At 44.9% G+C, this 12,099-nt stretch overlaps 1 protein-coding gene across 2 annotated transcripts in view; it reads right to left on the bottom strand.

The window, feature by feature from the left end:
• The window catches only part of LOC126191402 (uncharacterized), a 460,945-nt gene extending 449,186 nt beyond the window's left edge, over window positions 1-11,759 (bottom strand). For both annotated transcript variants that reach the window (XM_049932267.1, XM_049932268.1), the window contains exon 1: window positions 11,621-11,759. The gene's annotated coding sequence lies outside the window, so the exon portion shown is untranslated. The remainder of the gene's footprint in view (window positions 1-11,620) is intronic.
• Between the last annotated feature and the right edge of the window lie 340 nt (window positions 11,760-12,099).

The raw sequence follows: 12,099 nt of genomic DNA, 5'->3' as shown, positions 1-12,099 counted from the left end.
TGGCTGTGCTGTGTGCAGTCTGTGGCTAGTTTGCATTGTTGTCTGCCATTGTAGTGTTGGGCAGCTGGATGTTAACAGCGCGTAGCGTTGCGCAGTTGGAGGTGAGCCGCCAGCAGTGGTGGATGTGGGGAGAGAAATGGCGGAGATTTGAAATTTGTAAGACTGGATGGCATATATATTATGATTATTAAGGTAAATACATTGTTTGTTCTCTATTAAAATCTTTCATTTGCTAACTATGCCTATCAGTAGTTAGTGCCTTCAGTAGTTTGAATCTTTTATTTAGCTGGCAGTAGTGGAGCTCGCTGTATTGCAGTAGTTCCAGTAACGAAGATTTTTGGTGAGGTAAGTGATTTATGAAAGGTACAGGTTAATGTTAGTCAGGGACACTCCTTTGTAGGGATTTCTGAAAGTCAGATTGCGTTGCGCTAAAAAATATTGTGTGTCAGTTTAAGCACAGTCCTGTATAATTGTTCTAAGGGGACGCGTCATATGTCGACCCTTAGCCGAGGATACCTCACTGGAATCTTCTGATTTTTTCTTGTAGTTTGTGTAATTAGTGTAGATTTTGTTTATTGCTAGTGCGTAATTGTAGAGAGAATCTCCTTTGTAGTTGCAGTCTTTCATTGTTGTACAGTAAAACAGTTGTGGGATGCATGTAGATTTGCACCAAGTATTTCGCAGCTGCGCTTGCAATTAACTAGATATTATTTTCAGTACTATGTTAATGTGTTTCCCTATTTTTCCTCTTCAAATTGTGTTTTTCTGTGTTGTCGTGTGAAATATTGTGACAATAATGGCGTGTGAAAATCGTAATACTAGGCTCCAAAGTAAACTGAGAAATGACAGTGAAGACGAAAGTAGTGTGTTAGCGCCAACGTGTAATGAATTAACTAATGTTCAACATAGTAATTTGGTAATTGTGCATAAGGAAATGGAGCGAGCGGCAAACAATGGCGTAGGCAGTGAAACAATTAGTGAACAGGGAAGCATTACCGATCGATCGGTCGGCAACAGCTCGCCTCAGAAATCCGAAATGACAGGACACAATCTTGCAAATACTGTAGATTCAGGTTTTGCGTCCTCACCGTTTTCTCAAATAAGTCAAGACACATTTTCTGCTTGTCAAAATGTGAATGTTGCCGGTGCAAATGCACTGCCGAAAAGCGTAGAGGAACAGATTCCAGACACTAATGCATTGTTATTACAATTAATACAACAAATGGGACAAACACAGCAAAAGCTTCAAAAGTTAGACACAATGGAACAAAATCTTCAAAAGTTAGACACAATGGAACAAAATCTTCAAAAGTTAGACACAATGGTACAAAATCAGAGAAAAACACAGCAAAGGCTTCAAACGTTAGACACCACACATGAACAAACACGTGAAGATTTAACTACTGAGTTACATAACATTGAATCGAAATGTCAAAAAGTCTGTAATGACGTAAAAACACAAATTTGTGAGCATTTTCAACCTATTTTTTCGCGGCTTGAAAATGCATTACAGAATCATGAAACAGTCATAAAAAAAAAATTGTGTGTCAGTTTAAGCACAGTCATGTATGATTTTTCTAAGGGGACGTTTCACATGTTATTCCTTTCCTCATGCTCGTACTGAGCAGGGCAGGATGCGAGTTCGCTTTGTGAAGATAATCTTTGCTTGTGTATGGAGGAGGGGGGCGGGGAAGGGGGCAGCTACACATCTACATCTACATTTATACTCGGCAAACCACCCAACGGTGTGTGGCAGAGGGCACTTTACGTGCCACTGTCACTACCTCCCTTTCCTGTTCCAGTCGCGTATGGTTCGCGGGAAGAATGACTGCCGGAAAGCCTCCGTGCGCGCTCGAATATCTCTAATTTTACATTCGTGATCTCCTCGGGAGGTAAAAGTAGGGGGAAGCAATATATTCGATACCTCACCCAGAAACGCACCCTCTCGAAACCTGGACAGGAAGCTACACCGCGATGCAGAGCGCCTCTCTTGCAGAGTCTGCCACTTGAGTTTGCTAAACATCTCCGTAACGCTATCACGCTTACCAAATAACCATGTGACGAAACGCGCAGCTCTTCTTTGGATTTCCTCTGTCAACCCGACCTGGTACGGATCCCACACTGATGAGGAATACTCAAGTATAGGTCGAACGAGTGTTTTGTAATCCACCTCCTTTGTTGATGGACTACGTTTTCTAAGGACTCTCCCAATGGATCTCAACCTGGCACCCGCCTTACCAACAATTAATTTTATATCATCATTCCACTTTAAATCGTTCCGTACGCATAGTCCCAGATATTTTACGGAAGTAACTGCTAACAGTGTTTGTTCCGCTATCATATAATCATACAGTAAAGGATCCATCTTTCTATGTATTCGCAATACATTATATTTGTCTATGTTAAGAGTCAGTTGCCACTCCCTGCACCAAATGGCTATCCGCTGCAGATCTTCCTGCATTTCGCTACAATTTTCTAATGCTGCAACTTCTCTGTATACTACAGCATCATCCGCGAAAAGCCGCATGGAACTTCCTACACTATCTACTAGGTCATTTATACATATTGTGAAAAGCAATGGTCCCATAACACTCGCCTGTGGCACGCCAGAGGTTACTTTAACGTCTGTAGACGTCTCTCCATTGAGAACAACATGCAGTGTTCTGTTTGCTAAAAACTCTTCAATCCAGCCACACAGCTGGTCTGATATTCCGTAGGCTCTTACTTTGTTTATCAGGCGACAGTGCGGAACTGTATCGAACGCTTTCCGGAAGTCAAGAAAAATAGCATCTACCTGGGAGCCTGTATCTAATATTTTCTGGGTCTCACAAACAAATAAAGCGAGTTGGGTCTCACACGATCGCACTAAAGGGGACAGCTACCCCCCTCAGCCTCATCTCCCGCTGGGTGCACCCATAATGTACAACCTACATCAGCATGGCCGCACGGAAATTCTAACTCCACTCCTCCCCAATATGAGTCCCATATCGTCACGATTTGCCCCTTAGATCTGCACAGGCAGAGGAGGAGGGAGGAGGAGATTAGTGTTTAACGTCCCGTCGACAACGAGGTCATTAGAGACGGAGCGCAAGCTCGGGTGAGGGAAGGATGGGGAAGGAAATCGGCCGTGCCCTTTCAAAGGAAACATCCCGGCATTTGCCTGAAGCGATTTAGGGAAATCACGGAAAACCTAAATCAGAATGGCCGGAGACGAGATTGAACCGTCGTCCTCCCGAATGCGATTCCAGTGTGCTAACCACTGCGCCACCTCGCTCGGTTGCACAGGTAGAGTTGGGACTGAAGCCGGGCCTTTGGCGCGTATTCTGGCCACAAGGACCATATCTCTCGCCCTGCCAACCATATGGAAAGGCAGCAGTATGAGCAAACGTGTGTTCGCAGGGACCGAACCCGGGTCTTTGACGCATATTCTGGCCAAAAGGACCGTATCTCTTGCCCTGCCACCCATGTGGAAAGGCAGCAGTGAGAGCATGCGTGTGTTCGCAGGGGCCGTACAGAGAGCGGAGAGGGAACGGGCCCGGGTGTTCGCCAGGGCGGCGGCTGCGGCGCGTGAGCGTAGCGTGACCGTCACACGCGTGCCTCCTCCGCCGGAAGGCCATTGTTGCCGTTGCCGCCACCACCGCCTCGCCCGTGTGCTGCCCTGTCTGCTGCAGCCCGCAGCTCCACTGCCGCAGGTTGCAACTCTGTGGCACTGCTGCCAGCGCGAAACGCTGCCACCAACACGGCCTGTCGCGTAATACGGGGGAAGGCCGCATTAGACGGAACACGGATGGAGCATATACACTACTGGCCATTAAAATTGCTACACCACGAAGATGACGTGCTACAGACGCGAAATTTAACCGACAGGAAGAAGGTGCTGTGACATGCAAATGATTAGCTTTTCAGAGCATTCACACAAGGTTGGAGACACCTACAACGTGCTGACATGAGGAAAGTTTACAACCCATTTCTAATACACAAACTGCAAATGACCGGCGTTGCCTGGTGAAACGTTGTTGTGATGCCTCGTGTGTGGAGGAGAAATGCGTACCATCACGTTTCCGACTTTGATAGAGGTGGGATTGTAGCTTATCGCGATTGCGGCTAATCGTATCGCGACATTGCTGCTCGCGTTGGTAGAGATCCAATGACTGTTAGCAGAATATGGAATCGGTGGGTTCAGGAGGGTAATACGGAACGCCGTGCTGGATCCCAACGGCCTCGTATCACTAGCAGTCGAGATGACAGGCATCTTATCCGCGTGGCTCTAACGGATCGTGCAGCCACCTCTCGACCCCTGTACAGATGGGTACGTTTCCAAGACAACAACCATCTGCACCAACAGTTCGACGACGTTTGCAGTAGCATGGACTATCAGCTCCGAGACCATGGCTCCGGTTACCCTTGATTCTGCATCACAGGAGCGCCTGCGATAGTGTACTCAACGACGAACCTGGGTGCACGAGTGGCAAAACGCCATTCTTTCGGATGAATTCAGGTTCTGTTTACAGCATCATGATGGTCGCACCCGTGTTTGGCGACATCGCGGTGAACGCACATTGGAAGTGTGTATTCGTCATCGCCATACTGGCGTATCACCCGGCGTGACGGTATGGGGTGCCATTGGTTACACGTCTCTGTCACCTCTTGTTCGCATTGACGGCACTTTGAACAATGGACGTTTAGATTTCAGATGTGTTACGACCCGTGGCTCTACCCTTCATTCGATCCCTGCGAAACCCTACATTTCTGCAGGATAATGCACGACCGCGTGTTGCAGGCCCTGTACGGGCCTTTCCGGACACCGAAAACGTTCGACTGCTGCCCTGGCCAGCACATTCTCCACATCTCTCACCAATTGAAAACGTCTGGTCAATGGTGGCCGATCAACTGGCTCAATACGCCAGTCACTACTGTTGATGAACTGTGGCATCGTATTGAAGCTGCATGGACAGCTGTACCTTTAAACTCCATCCAAGCTCTGTTTGACTCAATGCCCAGGCGTATCAACGTCTTTATTACGGCCAGAGGTGGTTGTTCTGGGTACTGATTTCTATGCACCCAAACTGCGTGAAAATGTAATCACATGTCAGTTCTAGTATAATATATTTCTCCGATGAAACCCGTTTATCATGTGCATTTCTTCTTGGTGTAGCAATTTTAATGGGCCGTATTGTACCTTCCACACACACCTAGCAAGCTTCGACTGAGATTTCAGTACAATTTTGAACACTTATTGGATGTGTAGAGAAAAATTTATGCTGTGTACGGACCATACACCGACCTGGTCAGATCTAAGACAGGGTCTTAAGGGCCTAATCTAGTCATCAATAAACAAATAAATAAATTGAGTAATAGAAAAATCATGCTCATGATACCAGCAGCAGTTCATAGCATCAAGAGATCAGAGATATCTAACCAGCCAATTAGACAAACTCCGGTCTCGTAAACTGACACGGACGGGAGAGCGGTGTGCTGACCATATGCCTCTCCATACCCGCATCCACTGACGCCTGTGGGTGAGGAAGACACGGCGGCCGGTCGGTTCCGTTGGGCCTTCAGGGCCTTACCGGGAGGAGTTCAGTTATTTTTAATATAGACAAGCGCGTTAACGCGCAGTTTTCGGACACGAGGACGTGAGCCTTACCCGGAACGCATCCGCTTCGTGCATTAATGAGGAGGGTTAGCTAGCAAGCTGGCCATCCTGCATGTGGTGTTCAGAGGGTTTCCCACATATCACTAGACAAATGCTGGACTGATACCCACGTTCTGTCTCAAATACACACCACGCAAACATTTAGAAAACGTTCTCACACTTGCATTCCAGACGCAGTGAGGTGGAGTACACAGAGTCTGTTCTGGGAAGGATGGAGGGAGGGGGGGGGGGTTGAATAAGTGACTGATGACCACAAATGTTTAGCCTCTCCAAGCCCTTCGTCGTCATCAGCAGCCTCAGCAAGGATATCTAAATATCAACTATAGATGATATGAAATTTTCTAGAATAAATCTTGCGCTCTGCAATTCTGAAAATTCCCTACAGTTTAAAAATCCATGCCGGACCGTTTCACAAACAGCGTACACTACGCTGCAGAGTGCAAAATTGAAGCGGAAGATTCCTTGTGAAAACAACACTTAGCCACTTCGCTGCAAATTACTTTTCTAGCTGTGCTAGAAGGGCAAAGGAGGCGGGAGAGCGTCTGTGAAGTCTGGTAAGTAGGCTACCAGCGAGATACTTATGTACCAGAGGCTATGGCGGCGGCTGCTTAGTCGTATCTGGATAAGATTCCTGGTTCAACTCCCTGTTCGGCTAACAATTTTGGTCTTGATATTGCTACTGATACGTTTGTTTGTTTAGTCTATTCAACAGACAGATGATTAGAGCTCTTGCACCCACTATCTTAGATGAAACTGATTAAAATATTTAAAATATATACAAAGCGATTAAAACAGAAAGTTCCTCTCTCTCCGTCTTACCCATATTGACGCATAGCCATCCTTAAGCGCACGAAACCACTAGCTGCTAAAATAATCTTTGTCTTAGAATGCAGTGTTGAACTGCGAATAATCAAACAGAATAAACTGGTACAATTGTAAAATGTGGCTGGCCAATAACAGAACTAGGACTCCAAGGAGAACTAAAATGTCTTACAAGACGATTTATCTAGTACATCAGTGTAGGTACAGAAATTTAAAACATGAACTAAGTTCGTCTCGTCGTCACAAAATTTAGGACAGCATCAATTTTATTGGATAGGTTAAAATGCAGTCAACAGTAATTTATACAGTACAGGAAAATTAAAATGATGAGCGGAAATTACTAACGTATTGTAGCCTCCGGGTTTTTGAGAAAAAAAAAACAAGGAAAGAAAGTGCGTAAACAAATTACTACAGTGATAAACGTCACATCTTTTATTCATGGTAATTATTTCGTTTCTCAAAACAAAGCTGTTTATTTCCTGGGAACTGTAGTTGAAGGAAAATTCCCAAGAATCAGGACCGCATGTCACTCTCACGTGCTAATTCAAGGCATGCTTCATGTGCTTTCTTATTTATGGAAACGTGACTGTGATTCCACAGTAACTCAAAATCTTGTTCTGTTTTCCCTGATACCTTCGTGGCCAATGTAAACGCGGTGGCCTTTAATCCAGGATTACTTAAATATAATTCTTCTTGTGCGTGAAAATTTTGTCACCGGAATTTGGCGCGGAAAGCGAAGTAGATGTGTCGTGATGTACCATGAGCATGTGCATCAATAACCTGATCCGCGGTTATTGGCGCACAAGTTCATGATACGTCACGACACATCTACTTCACTTCGCTTCGCACGCCAAATTCCTGTGACAAATATCTCCACACTGTCATATGGAATCAGTGCGTTGAGCTGTTGATTTTTCTGAGCTCTCCTTTTACTTTGATGTTAATCGGGACAAACGGCCATCTGCATTTCACACTTCCACCGTACTCCACAACAACACACACTTAGCGATACACAACACCGGTCACTTTCAACCATACATCCATATCCCACAGCTACACACAGAAGACATCATCCACAGGAAGTAAGGTAATCGCAAACCACTCGCGCTAAATCCTCACCTGAAGAGCAGTAAGAGCAGAGCGTGTTTATTCACACTGTCACTCCCTGATTTACCAGACAGATTTACTGCTTGTACGTACATTACAACGAACGGCATTGAGTCTCTTATGCCCTGGCACGAAGATGTAATAGTCACTTCCAGCCACAATGTGGGCAAATACATTCAAATAACCAAATTTGTTGAATTACAGCAAAATTAACATTGGTACACTCTCCACGTGCAAATATACCGATATTTGTCTATTTTTCCCCGTCTCACTGATTTTTGTAGCAAAAATCGGCAAGTGGCGGAATGCATTCCAGAATACTGTAGACTGTAGAAATATAGCACTGAACCACTCTTCTCCTTTAATAACACGTATTTCGCTTTCCGCTATTTGCACTGTAGGTTATATGTGATCCGTGAGGATTTTTTCCTTGGCGCAATCCGCAGCATTCGGACGTTGGAAGACGGGGGCTCGGTGAAACAGCTCAAAAGCATGTGGCCTGGTTTATCACCGCCTCCTCTGGAGTTCAAGGCGATTTCGGCGGCAACCGAAGCGTGTAGCGGCGCTCCTCGGAGCCGGTGCTTGTGCAACATGCCCGGCGAGCAGACGGGAGTCCACGCGCAGAGTCCAGGAAGAGAAGCCAGCTACCGGGACAAACTCGCAGAAAAACAGAAAGCGGATGCCCCCGGCAGCTGAGTGGTCTGCGCCACAGACTGTCAATCCTAAGGGCCCAGGTTCGATTCCCGGTTGGGTCGGAGATTTTCTCCGCTCAGGGACTGGGTGTTGCGTTGTCCTAATCATCATCATTTCATCCCCATCGACGCGCAAGTCGCCGAAGTGGCGTCAAATCTAAAGACTTGCACCAGGCGAACGGTCTACCCGACGGGAGGCCCTCGTCACACGATATTATTATTATCATCATCGCGTTAGTCGGCGACTTTTTCCAAATACTCAGGAATATTTCAGGCTAAAAATTCAGAGAGTGGCATTTAAAATCTGACTCAGGTACAGTATGGAGAAAATACGATGTCAAGCATGGTGTGATATCATAAATGGAATTATTGACTATCACAAGAGCTCTTCATGAACACCACTTATGCACATATCGTATTTAATGATTTACCATAAACACAATTTTTTTTATACAATGGAGACGGTATTCAGGTGAGGGCCTATTGCAATCCGGAGGCAGCAGCCACTGATATCATCGTCCATTGTCAGCGCAACTGGCACGACGCGTATAATTCAAAATACGTCATTACAGGACGTAAAAAAAAATGTCATAATAAAATAACTTCCATGTATTGAAAGTCTCACTTATTCAAATGATTTGACGCAGCTAAACGTTTTTACAGATGACAACTGACCACCTATCGTGATGTATGAATATCAATATTTCTTGTCGCAAAAACGCATAAGCGGCGCGTTAAAAACTCGTTAAATTAGTAGTTTGTTATCTGAATTTACCTCTACGCCTCAGACAGGTACGTATGCTTTGCGCTAGTGAAGAAAACCCAACATTTTTCAGTACACATCAGTGTATATGGAACAAAGCATCTCCATAGAGTGACACCTTTTACTTGACATTACAGACTTCGTTATTTTACACGAAACTACTCTCAACTTCAGGGAAATCCTGCGAAGTGTTTAGGCATAACCGAACGCACACATCTTCACAGTTGAAGTATTTCCTCGTTGAAATACGTAATGTTGGAGAGTACAACATTACTAGGGTGACCAGATGCAATTGTTTAAAAAGGAGGACAAACAGCTTCAAAAAGGAGGACAAAGGAAGAAAAAAGAGGACACGTCAAACGGGTCAACTGCAGATGAGGATACCACCCGTCAGCTTTGGACAAGTCACGTGACTGCCGGGAATTCCCGATAAATATGGTCAGGTGGTGGTTAACTGAGAAATATAAAAAAAAATTAAAAACATTGATTGTGGTGACAGTGTAGCGTCAGTTGTTTTGTTATGTCAACAACACGGAATTATTTACAAAGCGAAACCTCCCTTCATTCGACGCACCGCTACCAACATCTACAATTCAAGAAGCAGCTGACGAAATGTAAACTGTACTTTAACCCTCCGTATACAAATAAACTGAATGACTATGAAACAATGAAATAAAACCATGACAGTTAATCTGTCGAGTTATTTCTTACCTTTATTGGCCACTGAGACGTTCGTTCCAGCTCCACATATCTTACATTCCACTTCAAATTCATTTCCCCCCTTTCGTGAAAGCCGGATATTTGCAGGAAAGGGCATCAGAAAATGTACACATTCGTTTATGCATAGCCAAATATTTTACGTAAGTCACTCTGTTAAAAATTACACGCACAAACCATACGTGCACTACAGGAAGCCAAGCCAATACAAAGTGAAGATACGAAACGAAAATTTTAAATAATCTATATTTGCATTCGCTTATAGGTCGATCAACGATGACGTCGACGATCTTGGTGCCACATACTAACACCGCCTTCGTGCGTGTTTATCACGAAGGGTGTGCCAATAGTTAAAGTATTTAAGAAAAGTCTAAACATCTCCACAGAAGAAATATCAAACAGAGGAAAATACAGAGAAAACATCAACAAACAGAAATTTGAAGAAACACCAAAAGAGAAGAAATCAGGAAAGAAGTGGACAGAAGAGAGGAAGAAGAAACACAGTGAATTTATGAGACGTTTTTGGGAAGAGAGAAGAAAGAGACAGAAAAAAGTGCCATGAATTTGAAATGTACCAATTTATGTACCATATTGTCATTGTGAATATTGATTGTGTTTTAACGCTCTCCTTAATGGGGAATTAACGATGATAATAATAATAATAATAATTTAAGAAAAGAGCAATAGAACGGGACGAATTGTAAATTTAACTGTATTATGCTCAACTTTGCGAAAAAGCCGGATACTGTAAAAATCCTCCCGGACCCCGAACAAAGAGCTAAAAAGGAGGACATGTCCAGATTAATCCGGACGTCTGGTCACCCTAAACATTACTTGTTTCGGTGTAACATAACGTGCATTTTGATGTCCTTTATCAACACTATTTCTGCAACGTATCGTTCTTCCCTGTGATAGTGATAGGACAACAACGAGGAGATGACGTGGAAACTCCTCGACTTGTACACCACAGCCATGAAACGTCTAATGCTACGTGAAGGCTGAGCAGACGTCTCAAGACATTCCGTGGTCGCAGCACCGTCTCAACAATTGAACAACGCAGCACCGGCCGAGAGCGGGTGGCACCCTTGGTGCTTCGACATCTTCTGGCAAGGGCAAAAAGAACGAAACAAGAGCGGTTTCTAAAACTGCTCAATTTGTTCTTATTCATGGTCCTACTTTGTTTTGTGGGGCTAGGTTAAATTTTTCTATAATGAAGGTATCTTCTTCCTCTAGTTTGGGTAACGGGTGGGTGACTGTAGCTTTCGTTGCCTGTAACAATGCAGGGAGAACAGGTTTGGAATCCTTTGAAAGCAGAGAAATCTTAGCATACCGGACAATTCCTGTTTCTGAGATTATGATTGCTAATGAGGGTTCCTACCTTTTTCCTCACAGTAATTTGTCCTTGTCTTGTCGTAGACGTTTTAAGATCAATTCTGACTGTAGCGTTCACTTATGGGTGAAGGCGAGTGGTCCTTCTTCTTTGGAAGATTGTCGCATTGTGGGTGATTGTACTTTATATAATCATTGAAATTAGTAGTTCTCAACAAACGGCCCTTTTAAGGGCCACAATAACTAATTTGAAGTCCTTTCCGAAGGCGTTCAGTATATTTACTTAATCCGTGTTGCTCGAAAATCAAGTTTCTGTAATGTTATTCTTATGGTATTTTTCGCTTTTTGTTGCGAAAATCAATAAAAATCAAGCCCGTGTTTGAATGCGCGCCACTTGTCAATGTGGACGGCACTCTAGGTGCTTCGACATCTTCTGCGAAGGGTAAAAAGAACGAAACGAGAGGAGTTGGTAAAACTACTCAATTTGTTCTTATTAATGGACCTACTTTATTTTGTGGTGCTGCCAGTACGTACCTAGCGGCGGGGACGAGCGAAGAGCGGGCGATGCTCCTGCGGTGCGGTCCTCCGCCAGGACGCGAGCCGTGCACAACACACAACACACACACTGGCGCGAGCCGCACGCCGCGGACTTGGCCTGCACTCCACGGACGCCGAAGAGCGACTGGCGCTGCGCGAACGCCGCCCGCCTGCGCTCGGCCTCCGCCGTGACGTCACGGCCAATGGCAGCGCGCCGCGGGCGAAAGTGTTATGTCACATTGTTGCGGCCGCGTCCCGGCGGAGCTCGCGACCGTCGACGTAAACACACGACGCCGCCGGTCCATTTCGGAGTTCAATACTCGGCTTACAGCTCCCAACGACAATATCACGTGTCCTGAGGAATCAGCCAGACGACGGATCATCGATGGATTCAGAGATACCGCGAGAGACATTTATGGTTTTCTGTGTACACAAGAAACAGTGATAGCTACTTTCTGCGCACATATTTTTTACTA

This window comes from Schistocerca cancellata, chromosome 6 (genome assembly GCF_023864275.1).
Source record: "Schistocerca cancellata isolate TAMUIC-IGC-003103 chromosome 6, iqSchCanc2.1, whole genome shotgun sequence".
NCBI classification, from domain to species: Eukaryota; Metazoa; Arthropoda; class Insecta; order Orthoptera; family Acrididae; genus Schistocerca; species Schistocerca cancellata.
Note: the sequence above shows the minus strand (reverse complement) of the source record. Positions and strands in the feature narration are given on the sequence as shown.